This window comes from Cynocephalus volans, chromosome 9 (assembly GCF_027409185.1).
Source record: "Cynocephalus volans isolate mCynVol1 chromosome 9, mCynVol1.pri, whole genome shotgun sequence".
In the NCBI taxonomy this organism is placed as follows: Eukaryota; Metazoa; Chordata; class Mammalia; order Dermoptera; family Cynocephalidae; genus Cynocephalus; species Cynocephalus volans.
In genome coordinates, this window is record NC_084468.1 from 64992656 (window position 1) to 65005477 (window position 12822).

A 12822-nucleotide genomic window follows, 5' to 3' on the forward strand; every position below is an offset into this window, starting at 1 on the left:
CCCCGAGGAGGATCTGAAGGGAGAGATTGCATTGCTGGGGTTTCTCCACACACCCAAGTCCAACTCCTGAAGTTGGTTTCTCTACTGCTCTCTCCCGCCCCACTCCAGTTCTAAGTCTCCCTACTCTCCTGGATTAGGAGGCTGTGTTTCCTAAGCCACATCTGAGAAGCCTGAGCTCCTTAGCCTAGAAATAGAAAAGTGCTGACAAGACAAAGAGGCCTGGAGGCCCCAGAGTTCAAGGGGTCCTCAGCACAAGCCACACAGGAGGCTCAAGGCGCTTCTCCTCGTGGCTGGCTTTTCTCTGCTTGCAAATCGGATTGAAATATCCTGCCCTTTCGATGAACACTCTTCTTAGGATATAATCTAAGCTGTTGTTAATCAATACTCTCAGACAATTTAGTTTTTTAATTAATCTAAATGCTTATGTGTGTGCTGGTAAGTACTAAATACTCCACAGTTATTTGCAAAGAAATTTATACTGTTTACTTACATGTATCTAGTAGGTCAATCTTGTTAATTATGTTATTCAAATCCTCTTTATCCTTATTTATTCTTCCTGATCTGCCCATTTTGAAAGAAGGGTTTTGAAGATTTCTATGATGAGCACAGATTTAGCAATTTCTCCTTGTATGAGTCTTTGTATTATATGTTTTGAAGCTATGTAATTAGATATTACATTAAACCACATAAAATTGCCATTGGCAATTATAGAACTATACCTGAAGGCTAATGGTTGTTTTACTTTCTTGGTAGAGGGTGACTTATCAAAATTAAATATCACTCTGCCCTTTTAAATCTTTTTTGCCTTGAATTCTCTTCTGTCTGATAATATTTTCACATCAGCTTACTTTTTGTAGTGGTTGACTGTTAATGTTCTTTCCCCAAATTGACTAAAAGACTGATAAAATCCTATATTATTGAGAGTATGAGAAAAAGAATCCTCTTCATACACTATTGGTAGGGATGGAAATGGTTTCACCTTTTTGGAATTAAATTAGATTAACTTTTAATTGTAGTTTATTAAATTATATATTTGAAATATATAAATCCTTTGATCCAGAAATTCTACTTTTAAGTATCTTATAAAACTATACACAAAAATGTATTTAAGGATCTTCATTACCATACTGTTTGTGATCATAAAAAATGGGAAAACAGCCCAAAACAGTTTTTTTATATTGTATTGACCACATTTTCTAATTTCTATATTGGAACTTTGACATCTTGGGGCCTTGCTGACCAGGGAGGGACTATTCCTCCCAGGGTTGGCTCATTACTATAGAGAGCAAAGGACTCACTGTGAGCATGTCTTTCATATGCAAACTAATCAATCCAGGGCCCTACCCCTAACACCTTGTTTATTGGGCTTTTACACTCAGGGCCACTTTTTCCCTGCCCTAATCACCACAAGGCCAGGTATCAGACTACTAGGGACAGTCCCTTCACCCCAAGAGTCTGCTGAGACCATTCCAACTAGCCAGTCCTAAACCTACTTAACCTCCTTACCCCACCTCACCATTCCTTCCCTCAAAAATCACAGAAAAGAATCTTGCCCACAGTTCTCCTCTCTTTGTCTGCCTGTGACCAACCTCAGTGTTCTCTCCTGGGGCTGTGAGATGTGCCCCTCTCCTCTTGGGAACTATGAGTAATAAACCGTCTTTTCAATGGCAATTGTCTCCTGATCTGTTAGCCTCACCATATCTGAATAAAAATAAAATCTACATTTAAAAATATATATGCATTTTTAAATAGTCTTGATGAATACAGACAGCAGTTATCTCAAGGGAGTACTATTGGGGAGAGTGTCATCTGTGAGGGTACTTCAAAAAGTTCACAGAAAGATTCATATTATCTTTTTAAATTTAATTTAATTTTTCTTTTTAATTTTTTTTTATTGGAACAGTTGATTGTACATATCTCTGGGGTACAGTGTTGAATTTCAATAACTGTGAAATATATGATGTTCAATTAGGATAATTAGTATATTTAACATTACACACAATGTAATCATTTTTTGTGGACCTTTACCAATTTCTTGCTAATTCCACCCCCATCCCCATCCCCCTTTCCCACCTCTGGTGGCCTCAGTTCTCTTCTATCCTTTTGAAAGTTCAACAAAGTATTGTGATTGTTGTGTATTTTTCTTTCTTTTTTCTATTGATTTAAAAATTCTTTTTAGCTCCTCCTTATAAGTGAGGACATACAGTATTTTTCTTTCTGTGCCTGGCTTAGTTCATTTAACATAATTTTCTCTAGTATATCCATGTTGCTCAGAATGGCAGTATTTCATTCTTTTTTATGGCAAAGTGGTATCCCATTGTGTATATATACCACATTTTCCTTATCCAGTTATCTGTTAATGGACACGTAGGTAGGTTCCAACTCTGGGCTATTGCAAATAGAGCTGCAATATACCTGGGAGTGCAGGTATCCCTTTGACATGATGATCTGCATTCCTTTGGGTATATACCCAGCAGTGGGATGGCAGGTCTATCGGTAGTTGTTTGAGGCACCCCCATACTGTTTTCCACAATGGCTGCACTAATTCACAGTCCCACCAACAGTGAAGAAGAGGGTTCCCCTTTCTCTCCATTCCTGCTAGCATTTGTTATTCTGTCTTTTTGATAATAGCTAGTCTAACTGGGATGAGGTAATATCTCAATGTGATTTTGATTTGCAATTCCCTGATGCTTAGTGACATTGAGCATTTTTTCATGTGTCTGTTAGCATTTGTATATCTTCCTTTGGGAGGTGACTATTCAGCTCCTTTTTCTTTTTTTTTAGTTGGGTTATTTGGTTTTTTACTGTTAAGTTGTTTGAGATCCTTGTATATTAATCTTTGACAGATGCATAGTTTGCAAATATTTTCTCCCACTCTGCAGGTTGTCTTTTTGCTCTCTTAATTGTTTCTTTTGCTGTGCAGAAGATTTTAGTTTGATATAATCCCATTGGTATACTTTTCTTTTTGTTGCCTATGTTCTTAGGGTCATAGTCATAAAGTCTCTACCGAGTCCTACTTCCTGAGGTGTTTCCCAGGTTTTCTTTTAGGAGTTTTATAATTTCAGATCTTATATCTAAGTCCTTAATTCATTTGAGTTGATTTTGGTATATGGTGAGAGGTATGGGTCTAGTTTCATTCTTCTACATATGGATGTCCAGTTTTCCCAACACTATTCATTGAAGAGGCAGTCTTTTCCCCAATGTATGTTTTTGGTGCCTTTGTCAAAGGTCAATTGGCTGTAAGCATGTGGGTTCATTTCTGGGTTTCTATTCTGTTCTATTAGTCTGAGTGTCTGTTTTTATGCCAGCACCATGCTGTTTTGGTTACCATAGCTTTGTAGTATAATTTGAAGTCAGGTAGTGTAATGCCTTCAGCTTTTTTGTTGTTGTTGTTCTGGATTGCTTTGGCTATTCCATGTCTTGTATTGTTCCATATGAATGTTAGCATTGTTTTTTCTTTTCCGTGAAGAATATCATTGGTATTCTGATGGAGATTACATTGAATATGTAGATCACTTTGGGTAGTATGGACATTTTCACAATGTTAATTCTTCCAGTCCAATAGCATGGACTGTCTTTCCATCTTTTTGTGCCCTCTTTAATTTCTTTCAGCATTGATTTGTAGTTCTTGTTGTAGAGATCTTTCACCTTCTTGGTTAAATTTATTCCTAGGTATTTTTGCTGTTATTGTTGACTATTGTCAATTGGCTTGCTTTCTTGATTTCTTTTTCTGACAGTTCATTTTTGGAGTATAAAAATGTTACTGATCTTTTTATGTTGATTTTGTATCCTGCATCTTTACTGAAATAATTTATAACCTCTAAGAGTTTTTTTGTAGCATATTTAGATTTTTCTATATATAGGATCATGTCATCTGCAAAAAGAGAAAGTTTGATTTTGTCTTTTCCAATCTGGATGCCCTTTATTCCTTTCTCTTTACTGAATGGTCTGGCTGGTACTTTTCAATACTGTGTTAAATAGAAGTGGTGAGAGTTGGCATTCTTGTCTTGTTCCTGTTCTTAAGTGAAAAACTTGTTTTTCCCCCCAGCTTTTCCTCATTCAGGATGATATTGCTGGTGGGTATGTCATATATACTTTTTATTGTGTTGGGATTCTTTCCTTCTACACCTACTTTCCTGAGAGCCTTTATCATGAAGAGATGTTGAATTTTGTCAAGTGCTTTTTCTGCATCTATTGAGATAATCATACAGTTTTTGTCCTTGATTTCGTTGATGCAATATATCACATTTATTCACTTGCATATGTTGAATCATTCTTGCAACCCAGGGATGAATCCCACTTGTTCATAGTATATAATTTTTCTGATGTGTTGCTGTATTCTGTTTGCTAAGATTTTGTTGAGGATTTTGCATGAATGTTCATTAGAGATGTTGGCCTACAGTTTTCTTTTTTTGTTGTATCTTTGTCTGGTTTTAGTATCAGGGTGATGCTGCTCCCACAGAATGAGTTTGGGAGAATGGCCTCTGTGTCAATTTTTTGGAATAGTTTGAAGAGAATTGGTAGTAATTCCTCATTAAAGATTTTGTGGAATTCAGCTGTAAAGCCATCCTGTCCTGGGCTTTTCTTTGTTGGGACACTGATGATAACTGCTTCAATCTCATTGCTTGTTATTGGTCTGTTCAGATATATAAAGCAAACACTATTAAACCTACAGATAGAGATAGACCCTAATACAATCATTGTTGGGGACCTGAACACCCCTCTCTCAGCATTGAACAGATTATCTGGACAACAAATCAACAAAGAAACAGTATTTCAGCTAAACTTTAGATCAATTGGACTTCGCAGACATCTACAGAACATTTCACCCAACAACAGCAGAATATACATTCTTCTCATCAGCACATGAAACATTCTCTAGGATAGACCACATGTCTCAACACATTTTAGAAAATCGAAATCATTTCAAGTATCTTTTAAGACCACAACAGAGTAAAACTAGAAATCAGTAACAAGTGAAACTGGAAATTGTACAAATACATGGAAATTAAACAACATGCTCTTGAACAACCTATGGGTCCAAGAAGAAATTAAACAGGAAATCAAAAAATTTCTCTAAACTAATGGAAATAAAGACACATCATACCCAAACCTGTGAGATACTGCAAAAGCAGTGCCAAGAGGGAAATTTATTGCAATAAATGCTTACATCTAAAGAACAGAAAGATTTCAAATAAGCAACCTAACACTACACCTCAAAAACCTAGGAAAATAAGAACAATCCAGTCCCCAAATTAGTAGACAGAAATAATTAAGATCAGATTAAAACTAAGTGAAATAGAAACCCCCAAAATTATACCAAAAAAATCAATGAAACAAAAAGTTGGTTTTTGAAGGAGATAAACCAAACAGACAAACCATTAGCTAGGCTAACTAAAAAAAGAAGAGAGTAGACTCAAATAACAAAAATCAGAAATGAAAAAGGAGATATTACAACCAATACCACAGAAATACAAAGAATCATTAAAAACTATTATAAACAACTGTTTTATTTTATCTTACACATTGTAATTGTACATAATTATGGGGTACATCTGATGTTTTGATACATATATAGGTTGTATAATAATCAGGTCAGGGTAGTTAAAGTATCAATCACTTCATGCATCTATTATTTCTTTGTGGAAAAAACATTCAAAAGCCTCTCCTCTAGCTATTAAGTAATATACAAAACTTAACTGCTAACCATAATCACCCTACTGTGCAATAGAATATCAGAACTTATTCCTCCTACCCAATTGTAATTTCGTATTAGTCCATTTCTGTTGCTTATTACAAAATACCTGGAACTTTGCGAAACACAATATAAGCTTCAATGAGGTTGGGGGGGACCCTCAATCCATAGCACTCCACCCTTGACCCCCCAAACTCACATCCTTTTCACATACAAATACATTCATTTTGTCTCCAAAGTCTTAACTTGTCTCAACTCAAAAGTCTAAAGTTCAAAGTCCCATCTGTGAAATCAAAACAAGTTATCCACTTCCAACTTACAATGGTGGGACAAGCATAGGGTAAATATTCCCATTCAAAAAGAGAGGAATAAGCCAAAGGAAAGGAGTAAACAGGTCCTAAGCAAGTCTGAAACCCACCATGGCAGGCATCAAATCTTACAGCTGTTGAATCATGTACATTGACTCCATGCTCAACATCCTCTGCATGTTGGTGTGGGAGTTGGGTCCCCAAGTCCTCAGGCAGTTCTGCTTCTATGACTTTCCTGGTCTGAGGCCATGATTTAGCTCTCTTAGACTGGCGTTGCATGCTGGTAGCTCTGCAATTCTGGGGTCTCCCTGGCAGTCCCACTCCCATAGCACCACTAGGCATGGCATTGATGGAGTTTCTCTGCTGCAAATCCAATCCCACATTTTCACTCAGCATTGCTCTAGTGAAGGCTGTCTGCAGTGACTCCACCCCTGTGACAGATCTCTTCCTGGGCCCCCATGCTTTTCCATACATCCTTTGAAATCTGGATGGAGGCTCTCAAACCTTCACAGTATGGGCACTCTATGAGCCTGCAGACTTAACACCACATGGACACCATCAAGGCTTCCAGTTTGTGTTTTCCAAAGCTGTGGGTACAACCACACCTGGGGCCAGTTTAACCACAGCTGGAGCAGCCAAAGCAGCTGAGATACTGGTGTGAAGAGCAGCATACTGAGGAGGTCCTGGGCAACAAGTCCATGGAGGGCACCTCAGGCCTGTTTCCTGAGACCATTCTGTCTCCCTAGACCTCTGGGTCTATTAATGGAAGACGCAGCCTCCAAGATCTCTGAAATGCCTTCAGGATCTTTTATCCCCTTCTCTTGGTAATCCCTTTCTTCTGTACTTATCTCTCCAGCAAAGGGTCCCTGGGCTGCTCCATTGTATTTTTCTCCTGAAAATGCTTCTCTACACATGGCCAGGCTGCAAGTTTACCAAATCTTTACATTCTGCTTCCCTTTTAATTATGTATTCTGGCTTTACATCATGCCTTTTCTGCCATAACTCAGTGTAGGCTGTTGCAAGTGGCCATACAGCTTCCTGAATATTTTGCTGCTTAGAAATTTCTTCTGCCAAATACCCTGGTTCAGCATATTTAAGTTCCACATTCCATATAACTTTTGGGCATGAACAGAAGGTAACCAAGTTCCTTGCCATTTCATAGCAAGGGTGATCTTTGTCCCAGTTTCCAATAAGTCCCTTCTCATTTACATCTGAGATCCTCTCAGAATGGCTTTTACTGTCCATATTTCTATCAGCATTCTGCTCACCATCATTTAACCCATCTCTAAAACATGTTAAACCTTCCCTGGTTTTCTTGTCTTCTAAACTTTCACCAGCATTTAGGCTTTTTCTAGTCTGTTCCTTCAAATTCCTCCAGCCTCTCCTGAACATCCAGTTCCAAAGCTGCTTCTACATTTTCAAGTATTTGTTATAAGCAACTCCCCACTTCTCTGGTACCAATTTTCTGTGTTAGTCCATTTTTGTTGTTTATAACAAAATACCTGGAATTTTGGGGGAAACAATTTAACCTTCAATGAGTTTGGGGGGAACATTCAATCCCCTACAAATTTTGTACCCATTGGCCAGCCTCTTCCTGTTTTCCCTCCCCCTCCACCCCCAGTCTCCAGTAACCACTGTTCTATTGTCTTCCTCTGTAATGTCAACTTTTTTTCTTAGATTCCACATATGACTGAGGTCATCTGGTATGTTTCTTTCCTTGCCTAGCTTATGTCACTGAAAATAATGTCCTCCAAGTCTATCCATGTTGCTGCTCTTTTTTATGGCTGAATAGTATTCCATTGTGTGTATATACCAAATTTTAAAAATCCACTCATCTGTTGTGGGACACTTAGGTTGATTCCATATGTTGGCTATTGCAAATTGTGCTGCAATAAACACAGGAGTGCAGATATCTCTTTGTTATACTGACTTTATTTCCTTTGGGTATATACCCAGCAGTGGGATTGCTGGATTAAATAGTTTTATTTTTAATTTTTTTAAGAACCTACATACTGTTTTCCTTAATGGTTGTACTAGTTTACACTCTCACCAACAGTGTGTAAGTATTGCCCTTTCTCTACATCCTTGGCAACTCTTGTCTTTTTTTGTCTTTTTGGTAATAGCCATTCTAATTGGGGTGAGGTTGTATCTCATTGTTGTTTTGCTTTGCATTTCCCTAATGCTTAGTGATGATGAGCACTGTTTTTATATACCTCCTGGCCATTTGTATGCCTTCTTTTGAGAAGTGTCTATTAAAATCCTTCACTCTTTTCTCAACTGAGTTATTTGTTTTCCTGTTGAATTGTTTAAATTCCTTATATACTCTTGATATTAACCTCTTGTCAGATGTATAGTTTGTAAATATTTTTTCCCATTCTGTTGACTCTTCACTAAGTTTCCTTTAAGGTGCAAAAGTTTTTTAGTCTAATGTAATCCCACTTGTCTATTTTTGCTTTTATTGCTTGTGCTTTTAAAGTTTGATTTTAAAAATCCTTGCACAGGCCCATGTTGTGGATTATTTCCCCTATGTTTTCTTCTAGTAGTTTCACAGTTTCTGGTTTTACATTTAAATCTTTAATCCATTTTGAGTTGATTTTTGTGTGAGAAGTAGGGGTCTAGTCTCATTTTTCTGCCTTTGGATATCCAGTCTTCCCAGCACCATTTACTGTAGAGATTGTCTTTTCCCCAATAGGTATTCTTAGCACCTTTGTCAAAGATCAGTTGGCTGTAGATGTGTTAATTTATTTCTGGGCTCTCTATTCTGTTCCATTGGATTATGTGTCTGTTTTTATACCACTGCCATGTAGTTTTGGTTACTATAGCTTTGTAGTATAATTTGATGTCAGGTACTGTGATGCCTCCAGGTTTGTTCTCTCTCTCTCTTTTTTTTCCCCCCCTCAGGATTTCTTTGGCTATTCAGGGTCATTTTTGGTTCCATATGAATTTTAGGATTTTTTTTTCTGTGAAAAATGTCATTAGTATTAGGAGTGCATTAAATCTGTAGATTGCTTTGGGTAGAACAGCCATTTTAACTATATTAATTCTTCCAATCCATTAATGTGGAATATCTTCCCATTTATTTATGTCCTCTTCAATTTCTTTCTTCAAAATTTTATAGTTTTCATTGTAGAGTTCTTTCATCTCCTTGGTTAAGTTTATTCCTAGGTATTTAATTTTTGTTGTAGTTACCATAAAAGGAGTTGCTTTCTTTTTCAGGTAGTTTGCTATAAGTATATAAAAATGCTACTGAATTCTGTATGCTGATTTTGTATCCTGCAACTTTACTGAATCCATCTATTAGTTCTAACAATTTTTTGGTGGAGTCTTTAGGGTTTTCTTTATATAAGATCATGTTGTCTGCAGATAGGGACAGTTTGACTTCCTCCTTTCTAATTTGGATGCCTTTTATCTTTTTCTTTTGTCTAATTGCTCTGGCTGAAACTTCTAGTACTATATTGAATAGAAGGGGTGAAAGTGGGCATTCTTGTCTTGTTCCTGATCAAAGAGGGAAAGCACTCTGCTTTTCTCCGTTCTATATGATGTTAACTGTGGGTTCATCATATATGGCCTTTATTGTACTGAGGTACATACCTTCAATCCCTAGTTTGTTAAGAATTTTTATCATGAAGGCATGTTGAATTTTGTCAAGTGCTTTTTCTGCATCAATTGAAATGATCATATGGTTTTTATCTTTATTTATGTTAATGTGGTGTATCACGTTTATTGATTTGCGATGTTAAATGATCCTTGCATTCCCAGGATAAATCCCACTTGCTCCTAGTGAATGATCTTATTAACATGCTATCGGATTCTGTTTCCGAGTATCTTGTTGAGAACTTTCACATGTGTTCATCAGGGATATTGGCCTATAATTTTCTTTTTTTGTTGTGTCCTTGTCCAGTTTTGGAATCAGAGTAATGCTGGCCTCATGAAATGAGTTGAAAAGTATTCTGTCCTCCTCAATTTTCTGGAATAATTTGAAGAGAATTGGGATTAGTTCTTCTAAATGTTTGGTAGAATTCAGCAGTGAAGCCATCAGGTCCTGGGCTTTTCTTTAATGGAAGGCTTTGTATTACTAGTTCAATTTCCTCACTGTTATTGGTCTGTTTGGGTTTTCTATTTCTTTATAACTTAATCTTGGTAGATTGCATTTGTCCAGTAATTTATCCATTTCACCTATGTTATCAAATTTGTTGCTATATAGTTGTTCATAATAGACTTTTATGATCCTTTGTATTTCTATGGCATCAGTTGTAATGTCTCTTTTTTAATTTCTGATTTTATTTATTCAAATCTTCTTTTTTTTTTTCTTGATTAGTCTGGCTAAAGATTTGTCAATTTTGTTTATCTTTTAAAAAACCAACTCTTCATTTCATTGATCTTTTCAATTGTTTTTAATTTTTGTTTGTTTCTATTTCATTTATTTCTGCTCTGAGCTTTATTATATCTTTCCTTATGCCAATTTTGGGTTTAGTTTGTTGTTGCTTTTCTAGTCATTTAGTTGTGACATTAGGTTATTATTAGCAATCTTTCTTCTCTTTTGATGTAGGCATTTATTGCTATAATTCCTCTTAGAACTGCTTTTGCCATATCCCATAGGTTTTGGTGTGATGTGTCTCCATTATTGTTTGTCTCAAGGAATTTAAAAATTTCCCTTTAAATTTCTTCATTAGCCTATTGCTTGTTTAGTAGCATGTTGTTTAATTTCCATGTTATTGTATAGTTTCTGAAGTTGATTTCTAGTTTTATAACATTGTTGTCAAAAAAGATACTTGCTATGATCTCTATCTTTTTAAATTTGTGTAGACTTGATTTGTGGACTAATATATGATCTACCCTAGAGAATGTTCCACATATGGCTGAGAAAAATGTGTATTCTTCAGCTGTTGGATGGAATGGTCTATAATTGTCTATCAGGTCCATTTGGCCTCTGGTGTTGTTTAAGTCAGCTATTTCTTTATTTTTTGTCTGGATGATCTGTTCATTGTTGAAAATGGAGTATTAAAGTCCCTACTATTAATAAATTGCAGTCAGTCTCTGCCCTTAGGTATAATTATGTTTGTTTTATATATTTTGGCACTCTGGTGTTGGGCCTACATATATTAACAGTGGTTATATCTCCTTGTTGAACTGGTCCCTTTATCATTATATTATGACCCTCTTTGTCTCTTTTCAGTTTTTGATTTAAAATCTATTTCATCTGATATAAATACGGTTATTCCTGCTCACTTTTGGTCTCCGTCTCCATGGAATATCTTTTTCCTGCCCTTCACTTTCAGTCTATGTTTATCTTTAATAGTTAGGTGAGCCTCTTGTAGGCAGCATATTGTTGAGTCTTGCTTTTTTATATCCATTTAGCCACTCTCTGTCTTTTAATTGGAGAGTTTAATATGTTTACTTTCAACGTTTCTACTGCTATGTGAGAACTTATTCGTGCCCTGTGGTTAATTGTTTTCAGGTTGTTTTGTAGATCCTTGGTTTCTTTCTTTTTCTTTTGTTATCTACCTCTGTGGATTGGTGGTTTTCTGTGGTACTGAGCTTTGTTTTCTCTCTCTCATGTGTGTATCTGCTGTCATCTCTTTTTATGTGTGTGGTTAGCTTGGGTGAATGTTAAGAGTCTTTTAGTTATAATAAACTCTCTTAAGCTGATAGCAACTTAACTTGGGTTGTGTGAAAATACTCTAAATTTCCCCCATCCCCATTTATATTTTTGTTGCCTTAATTTATGTTTGTATCTATTGTATATTCCTTAGCCATTAGTTGTACTTGGGTTTTGTTTTTGGTTTTTGTGGGGGGTTTGTTTTGACCATTTTGACTTTAAACCTTTATACCAGAGTATTAAAGGATTTTCATAGCACTGTTACTTCAAGGAGTATTCTGAGTTTGAATTATGAATTTATCTCTGAGTTTGGATTATGAATTTAGCATATCTGGTGGGTTTTATACATTTAAATGTTTTTCTAATAGGAATTATTGTCTTTTTATTCCCAATTGTAGCACTCCCTCAAGCATTTCTTGTAAAGCTGGTCCAGTAGTGATGAATTCCCTCAGCTTCTGCTGGTCTGGGAAGGTCTTTATTTCTCCCTCATTTCTGAAGGATAACTTTGCTGGATAATGTATTCTTTGCTGACAGTTTTGTTTTTTTTTTCTTTCTTTCAACACTTTGAATATATCATCTCATTGTCTCCTGGCCTGCAAGGTTTCTTTTGAGAAATCTGCTGATAGTTCAATGGGGATTCCCTTATATGTGATTGTATTATCTTTTAATTCTGTTTTTCCATGATCTTTTTGAAGTACCTCTGTACAAGTGGGAAAGAGAGGTAGAGGGTTACATTGTGTACTGTTTGATTTAGTTTTATAATATAAATCTATTCCTTGTATACTTTTTAAAAAAAGACAATATTTAAAAAATCAACTCCCTCCCTCTCCCAGGCAACCACTGTAGGCCAAGCCATCTTAATTTCTTTTAAAAATTTTTTTAAATTAAAAACAACTTTCCACCAAAGTTAAGGGTTTGAATCCAATACTGGACAGCTGCCAAAATAATAATAATAATAATGATGATGATGATGATAATGATAATAATAATAAATAAAACAAAAACCTTTTTTGCTCTCATTTAAAAAAGGTATTTATTGTGGTAAGAACATGAGACTTATCCTCAATGGATTTTTAAGTGTACAATACAGTATTATTAACTATAGCTACAATGTTATACAGCAGATCTCTAGAAGTTATTCATTGTGCATAACTGAAACTTTACACCCATTGAATAGCAACTTCTCATTCCTGCTACTCCTCAGCCCCTGATGATAACCA